General features: G+C 42.2%; 1 protein-coding gene across 8 annotated transcripts in view; it reads left to right on the top strand.

Moving 5' to 3' along the window:
* CACNA1C (calcium voltage-gated channel subunit alpha1 C) overlaps nt 1–25,616 on the top strand; it is a 638,168-nt gene that overhangs the window by 390,711 nt on the left and 221,841 nt on the right. The gene's annotated exons all lie outside the window — the stretch shown is intronic.

The following is a 25,616-nucleotide window of genomic DNA, read 5'->3' as shown; positions in this document are numbered from 1 at the left end:
GGGTAGGTGGGCAGGAGCGGGGTATGTATGAGAGAGAGATTTATTACATAGTTACATAAAGTCTGCAGTGTATGATCAAACAACCTCTATAAATAGTGGAAATTGCAGATCCATTTCAAACAAAAGTAAATGAAGTTGTTATCTCTATAATGAATCTAATATAAATCAAATGAATCAAACAACTGGGATTCTGGCTTTGACGTCACTGTATTAGTCTTGCAAATGGCTGACTTAATGGAACGGTGAATAAACACTCTTGTTCATGGGGAGACTGTTTAATAAAAACTCCATTCTTCCTACCTGTCCACCACCTGCCGCTCTGATCAAGAGTGTTCAGAGTAATTGAGAACAAATTGTCCATAGGACAATAAATAATCATGATTTCAGTTAGAGTCATATTAATTTAAATAATTTTGACAACTCTGAGGAAGCCTCCAGACAGTTTCTGATCATCCAGTTTCTACTGTCATACCGGCAGCGAAGTTTTGACTGATCAAAAGCTGACTTGTCCCATTGTGGAAATGGGATTTGAGCGTTGTTGTGTGGCAGGGCTATACCTTTTGAATCAAGAGTTCTGTTTGAGAATGAACTAGTGATTGGTCTTTTGGGTAGGGGGTTAGGGTGAAGGACCCCATCCAGTTCCATAGGGGTGATTGATCTAGTTGGCAGAAATGGGTGGGGATAATGTAAGAATTGGACTTTTGGGGTTGATTCATTTGCACTAGAATGGTTGTGGAGAGGGGGCTTTCTGTACTTTTATTTGGGGAGACTTCTAGGTTGAGGGCTTATTTCAGTATTGCCAACCTCAGTCATTCAAAAGTCATGAGTTGGGCCCTCCAAATATTATTAGATTGTCTTAAAAATAATAATGAAATTAAATAAATAAAACTTGGGTTCTTTTCACTTGTCTTGGTTTCTGAGCCCTTAGGTTACAGTTGGGTCATATTTTCAGGCTTTTCTCCTCAGCTATGATGGCTAGAAACTTACTTTTCAAATGAAAGTTGAGATTCTTGGCTTTAGGAGCTAGGGCTTTAAGAAAAACAATAAATATTGCAAGAGTTGACAACCCTGTGGAAGGTCCTTGCTCATGCACTCAGATGTGACTGCTGTGGTGGCCATTGTAGGGTGGGAAGGATGGTTGAATAGCTTTCTGTACACTGAGGAGATGAAGGACCAAAGAGGGAGCCTGCTGCAGGAGAAGGGAGAGACAGTATCTGCCCCCCGGACTGCAGGGGCAGGCCCATCTTTTGTTAATAAAGTTGTATGCAGTGTTGTTGTAGCCATGTTGGTCCCAGGATATTAGAGAGACAAGGTGGGTGGAGATGGTATCTTTTATTGGTCCAATTTAGCTTTTGAGCTCCACAGAGCTCTTCTTAATAAAGTTGGCAATCTAGTAGTCCTGCTAGCTCCTCCACAGCTTTAGAATACCCAGATAGAAGCAGTAGCCAAGAGTACTTTTTTTAATATAAGCTCAGTGAAGAAGGTTGTGACCTCTCCTCTCAGATGTGCACCTCACAACAGTTATCAGTGCCTTAGCTACCTCTGGGTAGGATTACTGCAATTTTTTTTATATCCAGCTATCCTTGAAGACCTCTCAGAAACTTTAGTTAATACAACATGTGACTGCTCACTTAGCTTACAACCCTAAACAAACAGATCAAGGGGGAGATTGGTAAACCAGCTGGCTGGTTGGCAGAGGGGCTGACAGAGGATGGGAGTTGTTGTTTTGACTTGGGAGGGATTGTGTGAGGTCCTTCGTCTTGTAAGATTTGCAGTTGTAGTCCATGCTTGGTGTCCAGTCTTGTCAATCTCTGGAGACTCTAGTTTGAGCTAGTATGTATGAACCTCTCCAGGCAGTGGTACTTTTTTCTGGAGGTGTTACAGCCTGAGTGAATTTGCCTAATTGTCCCCTGTCACTGTTCAGGGCAACTGCACCTGTATTTCCCCTTTGTGGTTCAGCAAGGGCACCCACTCTTGGTTTTCAGCTTCACAGCTATTGCCTCTCATAGGTGGAGACGTCTCTCTCTCCCTTCTGACTGGGTATTCAAGTTTATCTTAATTCCATAAGGTTTGTTCAGGATATGACAGGTTGATCATATCTGGTCACATCTCCCACTGTTCTTAATTCTTGGAGGAGTTGTGGTCACCCTCCCCCATGGAATTCATACAGTCTCTGGCCCATAATGATACATAAACTTAATACAGTAAGATCTCCCAAAAATATTGCAGGAAATTGTCACATCTGTCACACCTTCCTATTCACATAAATCTGTCCCCTATTTGTGGCCTATCCAATGTAGATTCATAGAAATGTAGGTCTGGAAGAGACATTGTGAGGTCATGTAGTCCAACTCTGTGCTGAGGCAGGATCAAGTAAATTTAGATAATTCCTGACAAGTGTTTGTCCAATCTGCTCTTTAAAATCAACAGTGATAGGGATTCCGCAACTCCCATGGCAACCTATTCCAGTACTTAACCATCATTATAGTTAGAAAATTTTTCCTGTAGATTAAGCTGCTTAATTATTTTCCAACCTTCAGTGGACATGAAGAACAATTGATCAAAATTCTCTTTATAACATATTTGAAGATTGCTATCAGGTCCCCACTCAGTCTTCTCAGTCTTCTTTTCTCAAGACTAAACACGTCTAGTTTTTTTTAACCTTTCCTCATAGGTCAAGTTTTCTAATCCTTTTATAATTTTTGTAGCTCTCCTCTGGACTCTATCCAATTTGTCCATATCTTTCTTAAAGTGTGAGTCCCAGAACAATACTCCATGTAAGGCCCCACTAGTGCTGAGTAGAGCAGGACAGTAACCTTCCATATCTTACATACAACACTCCTGTTAATACACCCCAGAATGATATTAGCCTTTTTCACAATTCCATCACATTGATGGCTTATATTAAAGTTATCCACTATAACCCCCAGATCCTTTTCTGCAGTACTGCTGCCGAGCCAGTTATTCCCATTTTGTGTATTTGATTTTGCCATCTGAAATATAGTACTTTGCACTTGTCTTTACTGAGTTTCATCTGGTTTATTGCAGACCAATTCTCCAATTTGTCAAAGTGGTTTTAAATTCTAATCCTGTCTTCCAAAGTGCTGGCAACCCCTCCAGTTTGGTGTCATCCAGAAATTTTAAAAGCATACTCTCTGCTCCGTTATCCAAGTAATTAATGAAAATAATTAATAGTACTGAACCCAGGACAGACCTCTGCGGGACCCCACTAGATACATCCCCCAAGTTTGACAGCAAACCATTGAAAACTACTCTTGCACTACAGTCTTTCAACCAGTTTTGGACCTACCTTATAATAATTTCATCTAGGCCACATTTCCTTAGTTTTTTATGAAAATGTCATGTGGGACTATGTCAAAAGCCTTACTGAAATCAAGATATTTCTTCTGCTTCCCCCCTCCATTAGGCCAGTAATCCTGCCAAAAAAGGAAATTAGGTTGGTCTGGCATGATTTGTTCTTGACAAATCCATGTTGGCTATTACTTATTGCCCTATGATCTTCTAGGGCTTAGAACTTGATTGTTCAATAATTTGTTCCAGTATCTTTTTAGATATCAAAGTTAGGCTGACTGGTCTATAGTTCCTCTTAGTCCAGGTCCTCTTAGTACCCCCTTTTCGATATAGGTACTTTATTTGCCCTTCTCTAGTCCTCTGGGACCTCAGCCATCTCCCATGAGTTCTTGAAGATAATTGTTAATGGTTCCAAGATTGCTTCAGCTAGTTCCTTAAGTGCCCCAGAATGAATTTAGTCAGATCCTGCTGACTTGAATATATCTAACTTATCTAAGTATTATTTCCCCTGTTCTTTCCCTAATCTGACTTGTGTTCCTTCCCCTTTGTTGTTAATATTAATTGTGTTAAGCATCTGGTTACAGTAAACTTTTTTAGTTATGACTGAAGCAAAATAGGCATTTAAACACCTTAGCCTTCTTGATGCCACCAGTTCTTAGCTCTCCTTCCCCACTAAGTAGTGGACCTACACTTTCCTTAATCTTCCTCTTGCTCCTAATGTATTTATAAACCCTCTTTTTGTTGCCTTTCATGTTCCTTGCCAGTTGTAACTCATTCTGTGCCTTAGCCTTTCTGATTTTGTCCCTATCTACTTGCATTATTTTTTTGGACTCATCCTTAGTAATTAGTCTGTTTCCACGTTTTGTAGCACTCCTTTTTTATTTTTAGGTCATTAAAGAGCTCCGGTTGCAGCCATATTGGCTTCTTACTTTTCTACCTATCTTTCCCTTGCATCAGGACAGTTTGCTGTTATTGTGCCTTAAATATAGTCTGTCTTTGCCAGGTCTCCTGAACTCCTTTTTCCCTTAGGTTTTCTTCCTGTGGGACCCTACCTATCAGTTCTCTGAGTTTGTTAAAGTTTGCTTTTGGGAAGTGCATTGTCCTTATTCTGCAGCTCTCTCGCCTTCCTTTCCTTAGAATAATGAAATCTCTCATTTCATGATCATTTTCACCCAAATTGTCTTCTACCTGCAGATTTGCAACTACTTCCTCCCTATTAGTCAGAATCAAGTCTCAAATGACTGCCCCTCCCCTGTTACTTTCTCTACCTTCTGAAACAAGAAGTTGCCCTCTACACATTCCAGGAATTTACTGGCAATTTTGTGTTTTGTCATAATACTTTTCCAGAAGATGTCCGGGCAGTTAAAATCTCCCATTACTACCAGAACTTGTGTTCTGGATATTTCTGTTATATGTCCTAGAAATGCATCATCCACTTCCTCCTCCTGATTTGGTGGTATATAGTAATCCTCTGTCAAGACATTACCCCTATTTTTCCCCTTTTATCATCACCCAGAGATTTACAACGGGTCTACCTTTCACCTCTGTCTAGACGTCAGAACAAGTGTATACATTCTTGATGTACAATGCAACACCTCCTCCCCTTTTCCCCTGCCTGTCCTTCCTGTACAAGTTATACCCCTCTATACCAATATTCCAGGCCTGAGTTTTATCTCACCTCCTCCTTCACCTCTCTTACCTGCTTCCTGAGGGATATCCCCACAGTATTCCAGGTAGATCACCAAGCTTCATTATGAATAATCCACTATTTTAAATACTTCAGTTAGCTGTTGTGCATTGTGTTCATATTATCAGTAAGATAATCAGTGGAGTACCCAAATAGCCATAGGGATTTGTGTGTGGAGGAAGAGGGGCGTACCCTACTCAGTGATGTTATACAGTAGGTATTTTATCAGACAATGTAAAGCTGAACTGCAAAAGTTGTTTTTAGTAAAAATACATAAAACTAGGGATGTGGCTTCCTCAGGATCTCATCAGGTCTCCTCTAAATTCTAGTCAGAGGGAGTTACTCAAAAGCAATACAGGGCACTCCCTTATACCACCGCCGCCACCACCTCTTTCCCCCCTCCCCCCGCACAACCCACTGCATTTATAGCACTGCAGCCCCTGATTGCCTGGAAACACAGAATATGAGCTCAGGAATCAAAATCAGAGCCTCCTCACAGTAGCGTGTGTTTCTGCTAGGCTGTCAGTCTAGTCAACTCACCAAATATCTTTTTAATGTAAATTATCTATGGCCACCATTTTCAAACATGAAGCCCTAAAGTTAGGCACACACATCCATATTTAGGTATCTAATGAAAAGCAGCCTGATTTTCAAAGAAGCTGAGCACTCTGCTGCTCCCACTGAAGTCAGTGGGCGCACATCCCCTCTGAAAATCAGGCTACTTTCAATTAGGTGCTTACATATGAATATAGGCGTTAAATTTTAGACACTCCCTTTTGAAAATTTTGGCCCATGTCACTACAGTAATCTCCCATTACTCCCTATGATGTTCTCCTCTTAGCTATAACACTTTCCCACAACTTCCTACAATTGTCTTCTTACTCTTTCAATGCTCACTCCCCATATTCCTTGCGAAACTTTTCTCCTGACTCCTTTCTTTGAAATTCCCTTGTGCTATGTCACATGGATGTCCTGTCCCTTATCTGCCATATGCTGTTACATCCAAACTGTTCAAACCAGTGAGGGGCGGTCATGTTAGTCCTGCTGGCTCGACAGTCTGCAGCACTCTTTACATATGACAGCACATTCCTCACACACTGCAACAAATATGAGGGATTATAAAGTCTCAGAGCCTTCCAATAAAGATTAAGGGTAGAGACAGTATTTGCAGTGTAAGGGGAAATTAATTTATGCCTTTGAGAAACACCAGGGCAGAGAAATGAATCCCAGCTGTGTACTTTACGCTGGGTTGACATACCAGCAAGCATCTTAAGGGGTTACAGCACTGCATTTTTTCCTGTATCTGATTCTGCTTGAGTGTAGTGCTCTGTTAGGTATATTACACTTGCTTCCTAAGTATGGCAAGATTTTTGAGGGAACAAAGAGAAGAGGGCTTGCAAATGTTGTCTCATGTTTAGAACCTAATATGTCTTTTCCAGCTATAACTTCTGTGATCCTATATCTAGAATGGGAATAACTTTCTTTTCTTTAAGGAATTTGTCTAATAGTGCCAGATCCTTGGAGAAGCATAGCCAGAGATCCTAGTGTTCCATCCATCCCCAGCCAGTGCCAGCATAAGTTAAAGCAGCCCTTAGGACAACAAGAATAGTGGTTAGCTGGGGACCATGAAACTCAGGTTGGCCCCCTAAGAGAAGACCAGTTATTTTTTCCTCACATAAGAAAATGCTTTATTATTTTGTCTGGTTTCCAGGTAAGTCTCCTCCTATGTTGCTTATCTGAAGGGAATTTGAGTTTCTACAGCTCCTTTCACACCTGACATATGCAAAAGGTCTTTTGGAGCAATGAGTTACGTACTGGTACTATATTAGGGACTTAACCCTAAGGTTCACCTGAACTGGGATTGATGCAGTTGATGGGTGGGAGAGTAAATGTAGTGTTACACCACCTTTCTGCACCCAGTAATCCTGAGGCTGGCCAGAGGCCAATGCAGCTCCTATTATAAATTAGAGAAGCCTCAGGGCTGCTCGGATTTATGTTCACAGGCAGCTATTCCACCAACTGATGATCAGATATAGTGCTGTGTGCTCAAGCTCTGCCTCTAGCTGATGCCACTTAAACCCCTATATACTGTCTGTACCAAGCAGGGAGGGAGTGATGGGTTATTTTATGCTATCCCCGTGTTCCCCTGTGCAGGGCGAATCCTTATCTGCCCATATGGAACATCTTTAAAGTAGCTTTATGCCATTCTGGAACGCAAATTTGACCTTACAGAGGGCTACAGCTGAGACCCAGAGGATTTATACCTGTGCTTTCTGTGTCACAAAGCATCTACCCTTCTCCTTATTCTAACATGCAGCAGTAATCTCTCCCCTTCTGTAATCCCTACCCTGTCTGGGTTGCCCTTTCTGTTATCCCTCATCCACCCATTGAAATAAACACAGCTGCATTTATTTCATTGATTATACTCAGTGCAATTCTTCGATTCTAAGTGTCTACATTGGGTTATTTGAATGCGCAATCAAAATTTTTATTTGTATTTTCTTTTTTCCATTGCCAAGGAAATTAAATGCAGAATGCTGTGTTAATTAAACGCTATAGCTGAGATTTTAAATGCACAGGACTCTGGAAATTAAAAATTCTGGTTTCTGCAGAAGCTATAATGTCCTCACTGCATACATACAGTACATTACATAGGGATGTAAGAAATCCACTATTTTTCTTTTTGTTGGATATATTTATTAAGCATTAAGTTTCATCTCATAATAAGTACCAGTCAGGGTCACACATTTTGTTCAGAAATATTTTCCTCTGGCAGTGCATAGTTGGCATAACCTTTTCCATTGTTTGCATGCATGCAATGTCACTGGCGGGTCAAGGAGATGAGTTTTCTCACCATAAAGTACCCGATGATGTGGTAGAAATAAAGGATGCTGGGGAGATCCTGAACTGCCTTCAACTGAGGTGATCTGAGGGAATGGCTTGATCAAAGATGCAAAATATGTCTTTCTGTACATTTGCATAAAGTAGTTGATTCAGCTATCGTTGGAATCAATATCCTTGGCTAATGTCTGCCTTTGAATCCATGTGTTCAACACATGGATGCCAGTTGCCACATGTATTTGAGGGCAAAATTTGGCTTCCAGTCCTTAATGCTGAACTGACTTTTGTTGATGCATTTACTAGTGTGGCAGCCACAAAATCCAGCTTTTTTCCTGTCTCATGGGCTTCCATACGGTAGGATACATTGCACCATAATGCAGATTTCCTGCATGCTGCCACATTGCTGAGCAAACCTTCTCAACCATCTGTCCTGTCTCTGTAGCATACACTACACTATGTGAGGACGAGCTATGTCACCTTTCCCAAGTAATTGCCTTGCTGGTTTTAATCTCAAGTGGCCAATTTTTTTTGCTTTCATTACAAAAGGAAAAAGGGGAGGAGGGAGGGAACAACATGAACTAAGTGTCCTGATTTAGCTTATTTCATTGCATTTAAGTTTAAAACTGTGTCCAAATTAAGAACCCAATCCTGTAAACCCTCACTCCTATTAGGCATCCTTATTCATGAGATTGATGTAATTGATTTCAAGGGAGCTACTCCCTGAAGTAAAGGCCACTCACATGAGTAAGGGTTTGCAGGATCAAGACCTAAATTCCACATTTTTTGAGGGGAAATCTCATAGAAGGATGTGATTTGCAGTGGAAACGGTTAATTCAGTATGATAATATGCATTTAATCTTAGCAAGGAGGGTTGCTCACAGAAACACAGACTTCTTGTCATAAAGATTTGTCTCATATTGAAGGAATGCCAGTGAAAACAAGGAAATATTTGTTATTTGAGTTTCACTACGCAGCTCTTTTAAAAATAGTAATAACTAAGTATGTATCGAATAACAGTGTCATCATTTATCTTACCAATTACTATGCATACTTGCATGATTATTAAAACAGCCTGTGTGAGAGAACAAAAAAAGTAAATTATCAAGACTGTGGCTAAAGAAGTCAGGGCCTAGACAATCATTTCAAACTTCCTATTGAAAAAAAATGCATCATAAAACAGTTAAAACAAAATGGAGAAAGAATCTAAAATGATCTCATTGCTCAATTTTCAGAAGTTTTCAGTGTGGGCCTAACTTTGCACCCACTATTGACAGTTTATTTTTAATGTTGTGGTAGTTCCCAGAGGTCTCAATTGTGAGTGGGGGGGTTCTATTGTGTGGCACTTAACAAACAGAGAAACAAACACAGTCACTGCTCCAAAGAGCATAACATCTCAGAATAACTATCTGGCTTATTCTGAGTATTGTTGACATAATTGCATAGCTGCACTTTATCGTCTGGACCATAATGGAATGGCAGTAGATACTCAGATCATAACTAGCCATTGACACCAGCAGTAGGTTACCAGCTGCCCACCCATAATTAATGGCTTTCTTTACCCCAGCAGTGGGGGGAGGAGGGCTCTGCTGTATCCAATCAAAATAATAAGTATATTATCTACTCCATCCTTTTCTTATGTCCTCACCCTATTGACATCTCCTCTTCTTCTGATGGCAGTCCCGTATCATCAAGTGTCAGATCTTTCGTTGATCCTGAATGTCTAATTTTTGCACTACTTACTCGTTTAGGGTCGTATAAGCTATGGTTTGAAGTCTTTGTTCAGTTTATCTAACGTGAATTGCTGTTTGCAAATGTTACACAGTCCAAGAAACTTCAGCAGGACAAATCAGAGGCTTTCTTGTCCTAGTTATAAAATTTGGCCAGCACCCAATGGCTTGCAGAGGCAGAACTGATTAGAACTGGAGCTAGGAAACAAGAAAAATGATCTTGCTGGGTTCATAAGAACTTTTTTTTTTTTAAAATGCAGATTTAGTCTAATGGTGTTTCAGTGACGCATCAGCATCATTTAACATGAGGAGTTTTTTGTTAATCCGAGTTTCCTAAAAGATTATTAGAAATGGATGGTCATTGAAATGCCCTACTTTCCTGAGTATTGCCAAAATGTCAGTGAGGTAGAGGGCAGTGCAGCAATCAGGTAATATACTCAACACCTGGAAAAAAAATTGAGTCTCATGATCAGCCTCCAAAGAAATTACTTTAGACAATGACCTGGAATGGGGCCAAATGGTGCCTCTGCAAATACAGAATAAGTGTCATAGGAGGAAAGAGAAAACACAGAGTACATAAGAATGAGATGAAACAAAATTTGAGAAAATGGTAAAGATTTAAGCAGCTTTTTAAATCCACTGGAGACCCTCTCTTTAATGGATCCTTTCCAATCCCACTCTGCCAAAATCAGGTAGTACATTCTGTACTGTGTTGGCTCAGCAATGGATCACACATTGCTGTGATTATGTGGGACGCAGGTGTGTCTGTTGTCTTATATTTTATTTATTTATGTATTTATTTACCTACTTATTGGTGGAGGGAAGAGTTCCCCATGGTTAGAACAAGGAAAATATTAGCATCAGGGAAAGTCCAGCCAACCTAATACACCCAGTCCCCTAGTGGTTTATCCGAAGCCTGTCTTCCTGCTTTAAAAAACATTCTCACTTTCTTCTTTTCCCAGAGTCAAACCCAGGTCCCTCTAACTCATGTACACTCTTTCCCCAACAACTTATCCAATGTTTGTTACCCATTGCTTCCACTAGTTCTATCTGAGTTGCTAGTTATCCCTCGTTTCTTCAATTTTATACTATATTTTCCTAGTTTGTAAAATCACCAAGGTGAAAAATGTTTGTCCTGCCACCTCATTAATCCCATTCATAATTTTGAAAACATTTGGAAAATAGCTTTTTGATTAAATGGAAATTTTCATGAAAAAATTTCTGTTTCATCAAAATTTTTCACAGGAAAAAATCTTTTAATGACTAGAGCTAACAACACCTCCTTCCACTTTGCCTTACTTAGTGGCTACGGCTAGACTGCACAATGAACCTGAGTATCAGAGGGGTAGCCGTGTTAGTCTGGTTCTGTAGAAGCAGCAAAGAATCCTGTGGCACCTTATAGACTAACAGACGTTTTGCAGCATGAGCTTTCGTGGGTGAATACCCACTTCTTGCATCCGAAGAAGTGGGTATTCACCCACGAAAGCTCATGCTGCAAAACGTCTGTTAGTCTATAAGGTGCCACAGGATTCTTTGCTGCTTCCAATGAACCTGAGTGATTGATACCTGGGTGTCAACGTCCCACTGCAATGCCCTGCCCATGTTACTCTGTCCTCACGCTTTCTGCATTCACTTGTATTTGTCTGTCTGTGTGTCTGCCTGTCTTGGGGCATATCCCATGATGATTCTTTGTGCAGAGAAGCTCTAGGATTCTTTCCCTGTCAATTGTGGAAGAACTTGTCTATCCTTCAAGGGGAATTGTGAGAAGGGTTTGGAAGGACTATCAGCACTCTAGTGTTTTAGCCTGTGTCTTCACTGCAAAGTGGGTAGGTTCCAGCACGTGTTATAGCAGAGCCACGGTTCTAACCCTCACCTTCAGCCAGTAAGCTAACCCAGGTTAAAGCACCTCTAAACCCAAGTCAGAGGTTTTTGTGTGGATAGTAGGAAGCTTAAGTCTAAAACACAGGCAGTACAAGAGTCTGGGTTAACTGTGTAGCGTAGACTTACCTTTAGATTCTTCTAATCTAGAATCATTAAAGCTGTACCCTGCCCCCCTCTGTAAGGCAACAGTATCATTCCTGTAGCATGCTAGCCAGTACTGCACACAGTATTTTAACTGGGATCTAACTAGTGCTTTCATCTCTGTGGTTTCGTATTCTTTTCTGTCTGTCTCTTAACAAAGTAATCTCCTGGCCTGTTTAGCGTTTCTCTGCTTTGAATTAAACTGATGGGTTTAATGATTTCTCTACAATAACCCCAATTCCTTTTCCTGATCAGTGTGCTGAACAATTGTTTTATTTAATACATGTTCTCTAATTTGGTACCTTCCTCCCAGACTAATTATCTTACATTTGATAACAGCCAGTGCAAATGCATTCCAAGAAGAATATGTAAAATGTACAAAGTTCATGCGAAGAGTTCAGAAGATAGGAAGCCACCAAGAGAGTGCCCCTCTGTGACAAATGCATTCCAGCAAGAAATTTAACCATGGATCTTTCTATCCAAATGTAGTAGGGCTACCTACAGTGCTAACAGAGAATATACGTATTGTGTCAGTAATGGTCTTATTTATTTGAGGCCTCTAAGTAAAGTTTTCAGACAGAGTACTCAGATTTATAAAAGAGAAGGAGCAGCCATTGCTATTTTTGAGTAGAGTAACACTAGAGTATTAGTTATTTGAGGTAGAGACAGGGGCGGCTCTAGAAAGTAGGCTGCCCCAAGCAGCGCGGAGCGCTGCGCCGCCCTTCCCCGGTCCCGCGGCGGGTCCCCTCTTCCCGCGGCTCCGGTTGAGCTCCTGCCGGCATGCCTGCGGCAGGTCCACCGGAGCCCGGGACGAGCGGACCTGCCGCAGTCATGCCTGCGGGAGCTCAACCGGAGCCGCGGGAAGACGGGACCCGCCGCAGTCATGCCGGCGGGAGCTCAACCAGAGCCAAATGCCGCCCCCCCGGGAAACGGCCGCCCCAAGCGCCTGCTTGGCGCGCTGGTGTCTAGAGCCGCCCTGGGTAGAGACTCATCCATCCAAGTACTAATTTGGCCCAAACACATTTTGTGTGTGTGTGTGTGTGTGTGTGTGTGTGTGTGTGTGTGTGTGTGTGTGTGTGTGTGTGTGTGTGTGTTTAAGGCAAAGTTACAATCAAACATTAACATACTACATTGTACATTACTTATTACTTATTCAGGGTCAGGTTGATATTCAGAGAACATGACTAAACATTATGCCTTGCTGACAGGGGAGCCCTCCTCCTCTGAGTAGGCTAAACAAGGTGGCTGAATGCCTATCCTAAATGCCTATCCTATTTTTGGTGCTTCTCTTGTGTACATACTTAGTGTGATAGTTTTTCCATTACAAGGACAGTCCATATTATACTATATCACAGTTACAGAGGAGGAGGAGTCACATAATTGCAAATTATTGGAAAACCAAGTCCAACTGCTGACAATAAAAAAGAAATGAATTTGTCATTCTGTTTAAAATGAAGGCCCTTTACTGGAACAGTGAGTAAGCAGGTCAGGGGATCTCTAGGAAGCTGGCATTTTGTCATCAGTTGAATCTCTTTAATAATTTTCTCCTAAAACCATCTAATTCTTGGACACAACCACCATGTGTGCAAGTGTATTCCCCTTTCCCTGCAACCCCTCCAACAGAGCACCTCCCTCATAGCAAAACTATGATGGACCTTAACTGGAGTCAAATGCCATCTACATAGTAATTTATAAAAAAGAATTCTGTCTGACCTACACAAAATTGAAGATGTATATCCCCTTTCCTATACCCACTCATCCAGATCGGTTTCTTTGTCCAAATCTCTCTCCCATCTTTTCAGTTGGGTTCTTTTCTTATCAACTTCTTTTTCAGTCAAAATTGTATATGTCTTAGAAATTAAACTGTTTGTTCCAGCTTGCTCCTGGCTCAGCTCTTCAAATGCAGTTAAAGATCTAGATAGAGTCACCTTGTATGCAGATTTGGCAATACGTTTGACTTGTAAACAGAGGCGGATTTACAGTAAAACACAGGGTGCCCTGGCACGGGGCCCCCCAACGACAGGGGGCTCCAGGGCTGGGCAGGTTTGGGGGCAGAAGCTTGGTCCTGCCGGCTCCTGGGGCTCCTGCTGCAGGCTCCGCACCCACCAGCAGCCAAGCTGCCCACTCCCTTGCCTCCTCCCCCGAGTGCGTCTCATTCCCGCCCCTCCCCGTCCCTCCCAGCACTTCCCCTGCCACCAAACAGCTGTTTGCTGGCGCTTTGCACACTCCAGGAGGGGGAGGGGGAGGGCCACAGCATGCTCGGGGGAGGAGGCGGAGAAGAGGCGGGAGCAGGGCCTTGGGGAAGAGGGTGGAATCAGGGCAGGGTGGAGCAAAGGCAGGGCCCCCGCACTCCCCCTACATGTACCCCCCCTAGCCCTATGCTGTGAGCTGCTCAGGGCAGGGGGCTGGGGTGGGGCAGGGGGCTGGGAGCACCCCCATGACCCCAGCACACACACCCTCCCCTCAAATACCACCAGACCCCTGCCCTCCCTGACTCCCGCACCCCCCCACACATATCCAGGCCCTACACACCCGATGCCCTGACTCCTGCACACCCCCATACATCCCCACCCCCACCCTGAGCACCAAATGGGAGCTGCCCCAGGAAAGCGCTTCACACCCAACCCCGCTACCCCAACCCTGAGCCCCCTCCTGCATCCTAACTCCTGGCCAGACCTTGGACCCCAACCCCCAGCCTGCTCCTGCACCCTAACTCCCTCACAGCCCCTGCACTCCCTGCCCTGACTCCTGCACCCTCCTCACACACCCCCAGCCCTGGCCCTCCCTGACTCCTGCAACCCCCCACACCCCGTGCCCCCCTACAGCCCCCTGCCCTCCCTGAATTGTGCACACATACACACACACACACATCCCCATCTGCGCCCCTTGCACCAAACGGGAGCTGCCCAGGTAAACGCTCCATGCCCCAACCCCCTGCCCTAGCCCTGAGCCCCCTCCCGCTCCTTAAGTCCTGGCCAGACCCTGCACCCTAACATTTTTTAATATTTTTTTAATAAAGCGCTCTTATCCAAAGTGCTTCACAATAGTTAGTTAACGGTACAAACAATATTTGGAAAGATCATTAAGTGGTCTGCTGAGACCCTCAGCAATTTTCAAGTATCAGAGGGGTAGCCGTGTTAGTCTGGATCTGTAAAAGCAGCAAAGAATCCTGTGGCACCTTATAGACTAACAGATGTTTTGGAGCATGAGCTTTCGTGGGTGAATACCCACTTCGTCGAATGCATGCATCTGACGAAGTGGGTATTCACCCACGAAAGCTCATGCTCCAAAACGTCTGTTAGTCTATAAGGTGCCACAGGATTCTTTGCAGCAATTTTCAAGTGGTCTGTGGAAAAATAAATTAGACTACAAAAACAATCAAGGTACCTCACTTTATTTTCATTTAATTCCTATTACTTATAGGAGGAGGATGAAGAAAAAAAGAATGAAAAACGGAGTGGGGGGGAGATAAGAGAGAATGTTCTTTTTCTTGGCTGGCTCCCAAGGAGGGGCCCCAAAAATGAAGCTGAGCACAGGGCCCCACTAACTCTAAATCCGCCACTGCTTGTAAATACTGAAAGTACAGGATCTTTATATTATTTACATGTTTACATATTTCTTGGTATGATTTCAGAAACCAAGACCCAGGAACAGCTGTCCAAATTGAGTAATCTCAGGTTTTACCCACAGCAAATAGTCACTTTGATATTTCCTAGGGATAAATTTCTGATTATTAATGAAAGTAGCTAAGGGAGAGAGCCTCAGCAACAGGAATTTTAAACATAATAACAACAACAAGGAGACAAATTAGGGAAAGCTGGTCCCTTTGCAGGCTTATTCAGAACTTTAGAACTCACCCTTGGTCTTTCATGTTTCTGTATAAATTTTAACATCCTGCCATGTTTTTAATGCCATGCCAGGGATACCAACATGGATTCACTAAAACAAAAATAATAACTTTGGGGGGACATTTGTCTTTACTGAGGCTACCCTCCCTAGCCAAGAAACTCCTTATTTGTTCCGTTCTTCCAAGTCTTTCATTATTTTTATTCCACAATAAAGGGTAATTTGTCTTAAGAAGTTTTGTATCTTTTGTCACAATATTTATTCTCAAATATTTTAAAGATTCCTTTATCCATTTAAATTTATGTAGCTGACAACAATTTGTTTTGACCCTTTGGGGAATATTAATTCATAAAATTTCAGAAACCCATTTAGTTTTCAAAAACAGGCTTGTTCAGATTGCTCTGGCCGTTTGTTTTCAAGGATCCAGCCACTTATTACAGCTTCCAGAATTTAAAAAAAAACAACAATAACTTTATGTGTCCAGGATGTAACACAGCAAAGAACATAAACTGTGTGGTTTAGATATAATCCCTTAATAATCTTGTCCATTTCAGTAGTAATTTCAATGATAAAAAGTTACTAAGTATTGAAGATGTCTTACACTATTCTATGACACAAGAAAAGTAATGGTAATAATATAAAGGAAAGGAAAGAGAAAATTGCCTCTAGTCATATACCAATTAGGCAACCATTCAGGACGTCATATCTAAAACAACAGAACAGGATTTGAAAATGGTTACTCGTCAGCAGGCCATTCTTTAAATTATTTGCCAGTTGCAAAGATATTAGTTAACTGATTTCCCCATTAAAAGATTTCATTTTTTCTGCTTGAGCGTGTGTATTGGTCACTTCACCCCTCATATGCATCCAGAATCTTATGTTATTCAGGATAGGAAATAAGACACGGGCTCCAGGTCAGGGCTGTCCATAGGGGGCTGCAGGGCCTGGAGCAGAAGTGAATGAATCCATCACTTCCGGGATCGACCCGTTACTTCCAGGACCGACTATGCTGGCCAATCGGTGGGGCCCCCAAAGCGCAGGGCACAGAGCGGTCACCCTGATTCGCAATACCAAAGGGATGGCTCTGCTCCAGGTCATTGGTCATATTTGAAAAAGAACTCAGAACAAAATGTGAAAGTAACAGACGTGCCATGGAGCACTTTGTATGTTGTATCTCTTCCCTCCACTATTAATGAATGTTTTTGTTGTATTTTAGATTGTAAGCTCTTTGGGATAGGGTCTGTTTCTTCCTATGTGTCTCTACATTGGCTAACACATTTTGGGTGCCATTATCATGTAAATAATAAAAAACAGATAATAGTGGGGGCAAAGGTCAACATTTTCAAAAGTGATTTAGGGCCAGATTTACACAAGTATTTAGGCAGCTAAGGATGCAGATAGGGGCCTAACAGGGTTTTCAAAAGCACCTAGCCAGATTATGTGCCTCTAACTCCATTGAAGTCCAATGGGAGTTAGGCACCTGACCTGCTTAGGCACATCTGAAAATCCCTCTAGGTGCCTATCTGCATCTCTAGGTACCTAATTATCTGGCTATCTTACCCCTTAGGCACTTCTGAAATTGTTACCCTGTGTTTGGATGGTAGTCTCAATTTTTCTATGTGACCAGTGTAGATATGCTAGATGAAGTGGCAAAATGAGTTTTCTGTTGCTTTCCCAGGTCAGATAATCTTTGTTCCCTCAAATATCACACAGAGGTTCTGTGCAACTAGTCCTCTAAAGATTATGTTTTGGAGTTTATCCAACATTTTTGCTCCACTTTCTTACACAAGAAAGCAAAATGCAGCAGCAGCTGATGTGGTAGCAGAGATATGCTTGAAGTGTAGAATCCTAATAGTTCCCCAAAAAGATTTTTCTATATTTGACTAAAACGTGTCACCAATAAATGCTGCAGTCTTCCCAGGAAGTAAAGACGCATCCCAGAATGTACTTTTACATTTACAAGATCATTGTTTGAATTTGTTATACTATTAGCTTTAACGTTTTACAAACCTCTGTGCAAGTGACAAGTTGCAGAGTTAAGGAGGATTATTGCTGCAGGAAAAGGATGCTGCCCAGAGCTCACCCCAAATAAAAAAGTCTGTGGTATTTAGAGTACATATAAACTTGTTGAATGCAAACCATAAGGGCTAAAATCCTTTCACTTTACCAGGCTAAGAGTATAAGTGAGAAGCATATATAAATAACATTTTGATGTGCTCCCTGAAAATGAGGAAACAAACATACTGAGGAAAGATGCTTGTAACCCAAACTCCACGAACCCTCCACTCAGACTTTGATGTATTCAAAATCCTGATCCAAATCTTGTGCCTGGGGCCCATCTCTATTAGTATCCAATGCTCAGAGCACAATCTTGAAACTGCCACAATCCTTTATTTCAAAACCCTCTTTCTTCAAATAAGGCAAAGCATGCAATCCCTTTTCAGAGCTATGTACATGCTGCATTTAGAGTTCTAAAAGTTGTTTTATAAGCTGTTTTATTATTATCTGAGTACAAAAAGCAACCAAAACATTTCTTAACCATATTTTTTCATGCTCACATAATTCAAGCCTGGCTGCATTGCTGTATGTCAAACTTTCTAAACAAATGGCTCAATTCTGTTCCCATTGGAATCAATGGCAAAACTCCCATTGGTTTCAGTAATTGGGTCCAAAATTTAGAGTTCCAACCTCTAAAGTACTTTTCTGAGAAAGCTGTGATTGAGTGAGAACAGGCTCAGAGTAGAAGTGTGAATGGATCATCTCACTGAGTCATTTTGCAGTCTTGGGGTCAGACTGTCTCTGTGTAGATGTGCAGGGGGAGGGCACAAAAAGCCTCCCCATTGGCGGACATGTGCAGGGACCAGACACAGCCCTAGTGCTTGTACTGAGCACCAAGACTTCTCTAGGAGAGCACTGATAGTAGTGTCCACAGAGGAATCATGGCCCCACATTGAGAGCTGGAAGTCCGTGCTACATCATGGGAAAGGGTATGACAACAGTCATGCTTGCCTGCACGCTCCCAAAGCTCCTGCACGCATTGTACCTACCTCAATGACAGCACAACTCTTAGAACCCCTGATAAGATAATAAATATCTGCATTCCTTCTGCCCGGCTGCATGTTAAAGGCACATTCCGGCTTGATTCAAGATATCCTTCCAGTTAACTTACAGCATTTGTCCTGTGTTCTTGACCAAAATAGTCTTCCTCTAATGGCTTTCAGTATGCTGTGTGCAGTTGGCTGCTACATTGCAGCTCAGATGTGACTGAATTTTACCGATGCTATGTTGTTTCCAAAGCATAATCTTTTAGGATGAAAGACTATGTATGTAAGACTTATGATGGGGTATAGGTACCCCATTGTTTGTTGAATGATGAAGGGGTTAACCTTCACTGGACTGGAATAACACAGCCCATAGGGGGACTGCCTTAGGTGTGGGCCTGGAGAGAAGCTGACAGCTGAGCCTCATGCACAAGGAAGTCACAAAACCCCTAAAACTTCCAGAGGGGTAAAGAGATGGTCCCAAGAAAGGGGAGTTTCTTCCAAACAGAGAGGAGAGGTCTGGAGCCTAAGGGAGTGGATCATAGCACGCCCTCTTCTTTATCCATTCTTTTCCCTTACACAGAGTAAAACTGGGACTGTGTGGCCACCCTGCTGAGGGGAATTCTTATTGTATGGTTTTTTCAGTTAGGTCGCCCTGACAAAAAGGGAACAATGAAAGATGAATTGCCTCCTAGGAAGAAAACAGTCTGAAGAAAGAGCTGGGTTTTGTTTTTGTTTTGCTATTCTTTCCTGGCTTAAAAGGATTGAGGCGATGACTGTTACAAGATTCTAAAAGTATAAAATAATTTTATTCACACACACACACTTGGTTTCTATTCCTCTCTTTTTGGGTAGATTTCAATTTGAAAATCAATTAAAAAAATTAGAAAACATAAAGAAGATATGACACCATGGAAGCACATGAACGAAGAGTATCCCATTTTACCAACACACATGACTTTTTAAATGGTTTATGCTGAAATTACATTACTAGTCCTGAAACAACCAGTGTTCCATCCTCAAAGTGTCCACCACTGCCTCTCCTTTGTCTTTTGCACCTTAAGCCAATTTTCTATCCTGTGTCCTATTTTGCCTCCTCCTCCAGGACCTTAACCATTGAACTCTGATGTGAAACCTTCTCCAAATACTAGGGCTGTCGATTAATGTCCGTTAACTCACGTGGTTAACTAAAAAAAAATTAACTGTGATTAAAAAATTAATCGCAATTAATCGCACTGTTAAACAATAGAATACCAATTGAAATTTCTTAAATATTTTGGATGTTTTTCTACATTTTCAAATATATTGATTTCTTTTACAACACAGAACACAAAGTGTACAGTGTTTACTTTATATTATTATTTATTACAAATATTTGCACTGTAAAAATGATAAACAAAAGAAATAGTATTTTTGAATTAATCTCATACAAGTACTGTAGTGCAATCTTTTTATCGTGAAAGTGTAACTTACAAATGTAGATTTTTTTTGTTACATAACTGCACTCAAAAACAAAACAATGTAAAAGTTTAGCTCCTACAAGTCCACTCAGTCCTACTTCTTGTTCAGCCAATTGCTAAGACAAACAAGTTTGTTCACATTTACAGGAGATACTGCTGACTGCTTCTTGTTTACAATGTCACCTGAAAGTGAGAACAGGTGTTCACATGGCACTTTTGTAGCCAGCGTTGCAAGGTATTTATGTGCCAGATATGCCAAACATTCATATATCCCTTCATGCTTCAGCTACCATTCCAGAGGACATGCTTCCATACTGATGATGCTTGTTAAAGAAATAATGTGTTAAATTTGTGACTGAACTCCTTGGGGGAGAATTGTGTGTCTCCTGTTCTGCTTTACCCGCATTGTGCCATACATTTCATGTTATAGCAGTCTCGGATAATGACCCAGCACATGTTCGTTTTAAGAACACTTTCACTGCAGATTTGACAAAACGCAAAGAAGGTACTAATGTGACATTTTTAAGGATAGATACAGCACTCAACCCAGGGTTTAAGAATCTGAAGTGCTGTCCAAAATCTGAGAGGGATGAGGTGTGGAGAATGTTTTCAGATGTCTTAAAAGAGCAACACTCTGATGCAGAAACTATAGAACCCGAACCACCGAAAAAGAAAATCAACCTTCTGCTGATGGCATCTGACTCAGATGACCAAAATCAGGGATCTCAAACTCAAATCACCACAAGGACCACATGAGGCCTAGTACATTGGCCCGAGGGTTGCATCCCTGAAACCTTCCATGAGGCCGCGCTCCTTCCCCGCCTCTTCCCACCCCTTCCCCGCCCCCATTCCAACCCCTTCCTCACCCCAACTCCGCCCCCTCCCTGCCCCTATTCCAACCCCTTCGCCAAATCCCCACCCCGGCCCCGTTTCTTCGCTGCCTCCTCCCCTGAGCACGCTGCTTCTCCACTCCTCCTCCCTCCCTCCTGGAAAGTCCTAGGCTGCTTGGCAGTGGGAAGCACTGGGAGGTAGGCAGAGAAACGGGGATGCGGCGCACTGGGGGGGGAAGAGGGAGCGGGGGGGATGGGAGCGTGGCAAGCTGCAGGAAATAACTCCGGGGTGGGGGAGCTTGGCAGGCCGCAGGAAACAACTCCGGTGTGGGGAGGGGAGCTTGGCGGGCCGCAAGAAATAACTTGGGGGGTGGGGAGCTTGGCGGGCCACAGGAAATAACTCCGTTGGCTACATGCGGCCAGTGGGCTGCATGTTTGAGACCCCTGATCAAAATGAACATGCGTCGGTCCACTCTGCTTTGGATTGTTATTGAGCAGAACCTGTCATCATCATGGACGCATGTTTTCTGGAATGGTGTTTTAAGCGTGAAGGGACATATGAATCTTTAGCACATCTGGCACGTAAATAACTTGTGAGGCTGGCTACAACAGTGCCATGTGAATGCCTGTTCTCACTTTCAGGTGACGTAAACAAGACGTGGGCAGCATTATCTCCTGCAAATTGTAACCAAACTTGTTTGTCTGAGTGATTGGCTAACCAAGAAGTAGGACTGAGTGGACTTGTAGTTTCTAAAGTTTTACATTTTTTTATTTTTGAATGCAGTTATTTTTTGTACATAATTCCACATTTGTAAGTTCAACTTTCATTATAAAGAGATTGCACTACAGTACTTGTATTAGTTGAATTGAAATATACTATTTCTTTTGTTTTTTACAGTGCAAATATTTGTAATAAAAATAGATATAAAGTGATCACTGTACACTTTGTATTCTGTGTTGTAATTTAAATTAATATATTTGAAAATGTAAAAAAATCCAAAAATATTTAAATAAATGATATTCTATTATTTTTAACAGTGCGCTTAAGCACTTAATTTTTTTAATTGCTTGACAGCCCTACCTTTTGAAAGCCAAAATATGCCATGTCCATTGAATTTCCATTATCCATCATGGCAGTAATATCATCAAAGACTCCAGAGGGTTAGTTAAGCTTGACCTCCCCTTCCTGAATCCTTGCTGTAGGTCTATTTTGAACCAAATGGTGCAGTTCCAGGTTTTCCTTGCCGCAGTGATGAGGAAAATCTTGGAAACTTTTCTCAATACATTTCCTGAAATGTATTAATTTAAAATGGCCTGCTTTTGTCTCTTGACACTTTGACAAAATAATGGAGTTATTTGTGTCACTTTCCAACCCTCCTCTGAAATCTGGATCAAATCTGCTATGCTCTTACAAATATCAGTTAAGCATTCCTCAATTTCTTAGCCCAGTCCTGTGTATATTCACTGATGAGCCCCCACCCTGTGGTCTGTTATTGATTATCCATCTCGTGCTTTGGAAATGATACTGTAATGCTTTCAAGTGGGTCACCACAGAGCTGCACCAAAAAGAATGATGCATAAATTGTATCATCCAAGGAGTAGCCCCCAGAAGCATTCTGATTCAAACACCTCTTTGAGTCTCAGTTCCTTCTGTTTTGTCCTTGTTCCTAGGTGGTAGTTTTCTGTTGGACGATACCAGTAGCAAGTTACTACTGCCCATACTCCTCTCCCTCGCTTTCTTCCCTCTTCCTCCTGGTACTGGCGTAGCGGCTTGGCCAGGATCGGGGCAGGAGTAGAGCTACAACTCTGCCCATTCCTCATCCATTTCCCATTCACCTGCTCCAGGGAGTAAGTGGTGAGTAGCTCCATTTTTTCCTGTGTGCCTGGTCCCAAGCCAAGGTGCAATGGGAGCTCTTACTCACTTGGGCAGGTCTGTAGTCCGAGTACAAACCTAGCCCTGAATAATGTGACAAGGAACTGAGGCAGGGAATGCTGCGCACTAGTTCAGACTGAAAGCTTTGTAGGGAAAAAATTGATGATTAATAAGATTAAAAGAAGAAAACACCACACCCAGTAAACCAGGTTTGCTCCAAAAGGTCGGTGAAATTGCCAAAGAGAGCTCCTCTTTAAAAGGCCCAGTTGCCTTCTCTGAGACCAGCATTCTACTAGTTTCCCTGGATATGTTTCACAGAGCAGCAGTGCCAAGGGATTTTTAATGGTTGGCTCCAGTGTTCTCTGTTGAGCTATCTTGTCTGCTCCTGCAGGAGATGAACAGAGGACCCAGACTCTCCCTCCCCTGACAGTGCAGGTCTTCAGGAGACATGCTTCCACAGATTGCTCCTCTACATCCTACGGCAGTGCAGTAAAAGCCAGGGAGGTTGACTCTATGTGAGATAATTCTGCCTTAGCTTCTGTGCAGATTTCCAGTCAGAAATCTAGGTAGGGATCAGTCCTGCAAGGTGCTGAGCATTCTGCCCAAGGTGCAAAAAAGCACATAAGCACATGCTTAACTTATAGCATGTCAGTAGCTCCATTGCCTTCAGTGGAATTACTCACATGCTTAAAGTTAAGAATGTTCTTAACTGTTTTGGGGCTAGAGTGCACCTCACAGGATCGATCCCATAGTCCTGAGGGGAATATACAGTACCATGCAACTGCTCCCTGAATCCACTCCTTCCACCACAGCTCTGGCATCCTATATCCACAGAGGACTGTCCATAGCTTTGAAAGGAGACCATGCTGTATTGACTCCACTCCGTCCCTCCCACAGGCATAGGGTTTTTTCGTACCCTAAATCTTGCTTCTTTGCTTTCCTCTAGAAGGTCATAGGGACCTTGATCTGGCAAAAAAAAAAGTATGATGTTCCTATATAATAAATATTTTTAACATTTTATCAGTGTAAATAAATCCTGTAGTCTGGAAGCCCAGAGAATGCAGCTAACATGTTTTGCTTGCTGAAACATTTATGGAGTCATTTTCAGGCAACAGCATGCAGCCACACTAGTTTGTTAAAGGGAAACTGAAGTGCTTTGGAGATAAACACTGAAAGCTGTTTAAGATCTTAAATTATTACCAGAATAAAAGAGTAGGCTGAAAAATTACAAATAGTCTATTTTTGTGATTCCCCTTCCCTAGCCTCTATCCACCTGTCTGTCTATCCATCCCTGAGAGATTTGCAGGGCAGGTACCATCCCTTCATGAATGTGTAAGTGTGTGTAGCACATTGTGGTGGTTTCCACATATAAATAAATATATTGAAAAACAACAAACATTTGAACATCATTTCATAGTCACTTGCCAGACCTAAGCTCAGGGCTCTGTTTCTCCTGCATTAGTGAATGGCATCACTAACCTCTCTAAAGCCGCGTAACCAGTGGTGCTGGGACAGTTTTTGTAGTGGGGGTGCTGTGGGCAGGAACCATGTGTTTGGGTTGTTATTGCTACTTCAAGCCAGAGGGCGTGGCAGCACCTCCAGCACCCCTAGTTCCAGCACCTATGAGTGTAAAGATGCAGCTCTCCACTCTGCTGTAGTGGGACCGTTGATGGTATCATCTTTTTAAAATCCAGAATCTGGAGTTTGGTCTTGCCAGATAACAAACCATTCCAGTTTAATTTTAGAATGTATTTATGAGTAAATACTACCCATTTTCTCTGTTAGTGGAATATCCTGGCACCTTCTCCATGCCTGCAGGGGGAAACTGTGTAACTCAAATGGTTTGCTGTACAGGAGAGTGGGGACTGGATGGGACACAGAGTGGTGGAGTGGGTTCACTCCCCTGCACGTTGTGAGTCCCCAGTTTGGGTGAGCTCCATGCATGGGGAGACTGGGAACAGGTGGAGCTTGGGGCAGAGGAACACTTTAGATGTGATTTCTCCCATCCTCTTCTCTTCCAGGGGTTTGCAGGGGCTCCTCTAGCCTCTGGCTGTCATAGACTCTGGCCTGGGGTGGAAACTTTGCCCCAATTTCCCCTGATGCACAGACTCATCTAACCAGTGGCCAGCCCTCCTATTCAGGGCCGGCACACAGCTCAGGGTTTGCCACTTTATGATTGAGACCATTTCAATGGCGCTTTTTTTTTTTAAGACAATCTCTTTGTACTGTTGTTTCTGCTGTCATCCCTCGACTATTCCCATTCTTCTTTCTCTGCTGTCCCTCTCTCTTTCCTCTGCTACTCCACAACTGGGTCCTCAGACACCCCTTGTGAGTCAAAGAGATCTGTTTGTGTTGCAGGGCTGCAGAAGTCAGAAAAATAATACTGTGATAATAACTTGTCTGCAATGCTGGACACATAGTGATAAATGTTGTGTGTGATTTTTTTTTCTCCTGCAAGTAGCTTTTGGCAATTTTTTTTTTGAGCTGACACCTCTAAAGTTGCTACGTTGTTAGCAGTTTTCAACTTTTAGAACCTCTGTGAATACTTTAACAGTAATGTGTGTACAATTTGCTAATTAATGGAATCATTTGGATTTGAAAACAGTTTGTCCTAATGGACTACTGCAAAGCACCTGTATTAATTCATGATAACATTATTCAATAGCTTTTCTCTTCTTTTCTTCAAAGTTGGTTTATTATCGTAGAGAAGCTTTTTCTAATTAACCTAGTAGACACCGATATAAAACTCTTGGTGGTACCAGTTCTCCCAGGCTGTCTGAACTCCTTTACCATCTCCTGTTTCTGGTGAAAGCTTTTGATTTTTTACAACCACCACTTTAACAAAGGATGCAATGGTTTGAACTGACATTGTCTATCGTGTATATCTGCAGTACACTTGAGCACTTTAATGGAGTGGCTTTTTATATGTTTAAAAAGACAGCACTTTTTATGCATCATCATGGTTATCTTTAATACC

Source organism: Mauremys reevesii, linkage group 1, assembly GCF_016161935.1.
Source record: "Mauremys reevesii isolate NIE-2019 linkage group 1, ASM1616193v1, whole genome shotgun sequence".
Classification (NCBI taxonomy): Eukaryota; Metazoa; Chordata; order Testudines; family Geoemydidae; genus Mauremys; species Mauremys reevesii.
The sequence above is the reverse complement of the archived record's forward strand: the minus strand, read 5'-3'. Positions and strand labels throughout refer to the sequence as shown.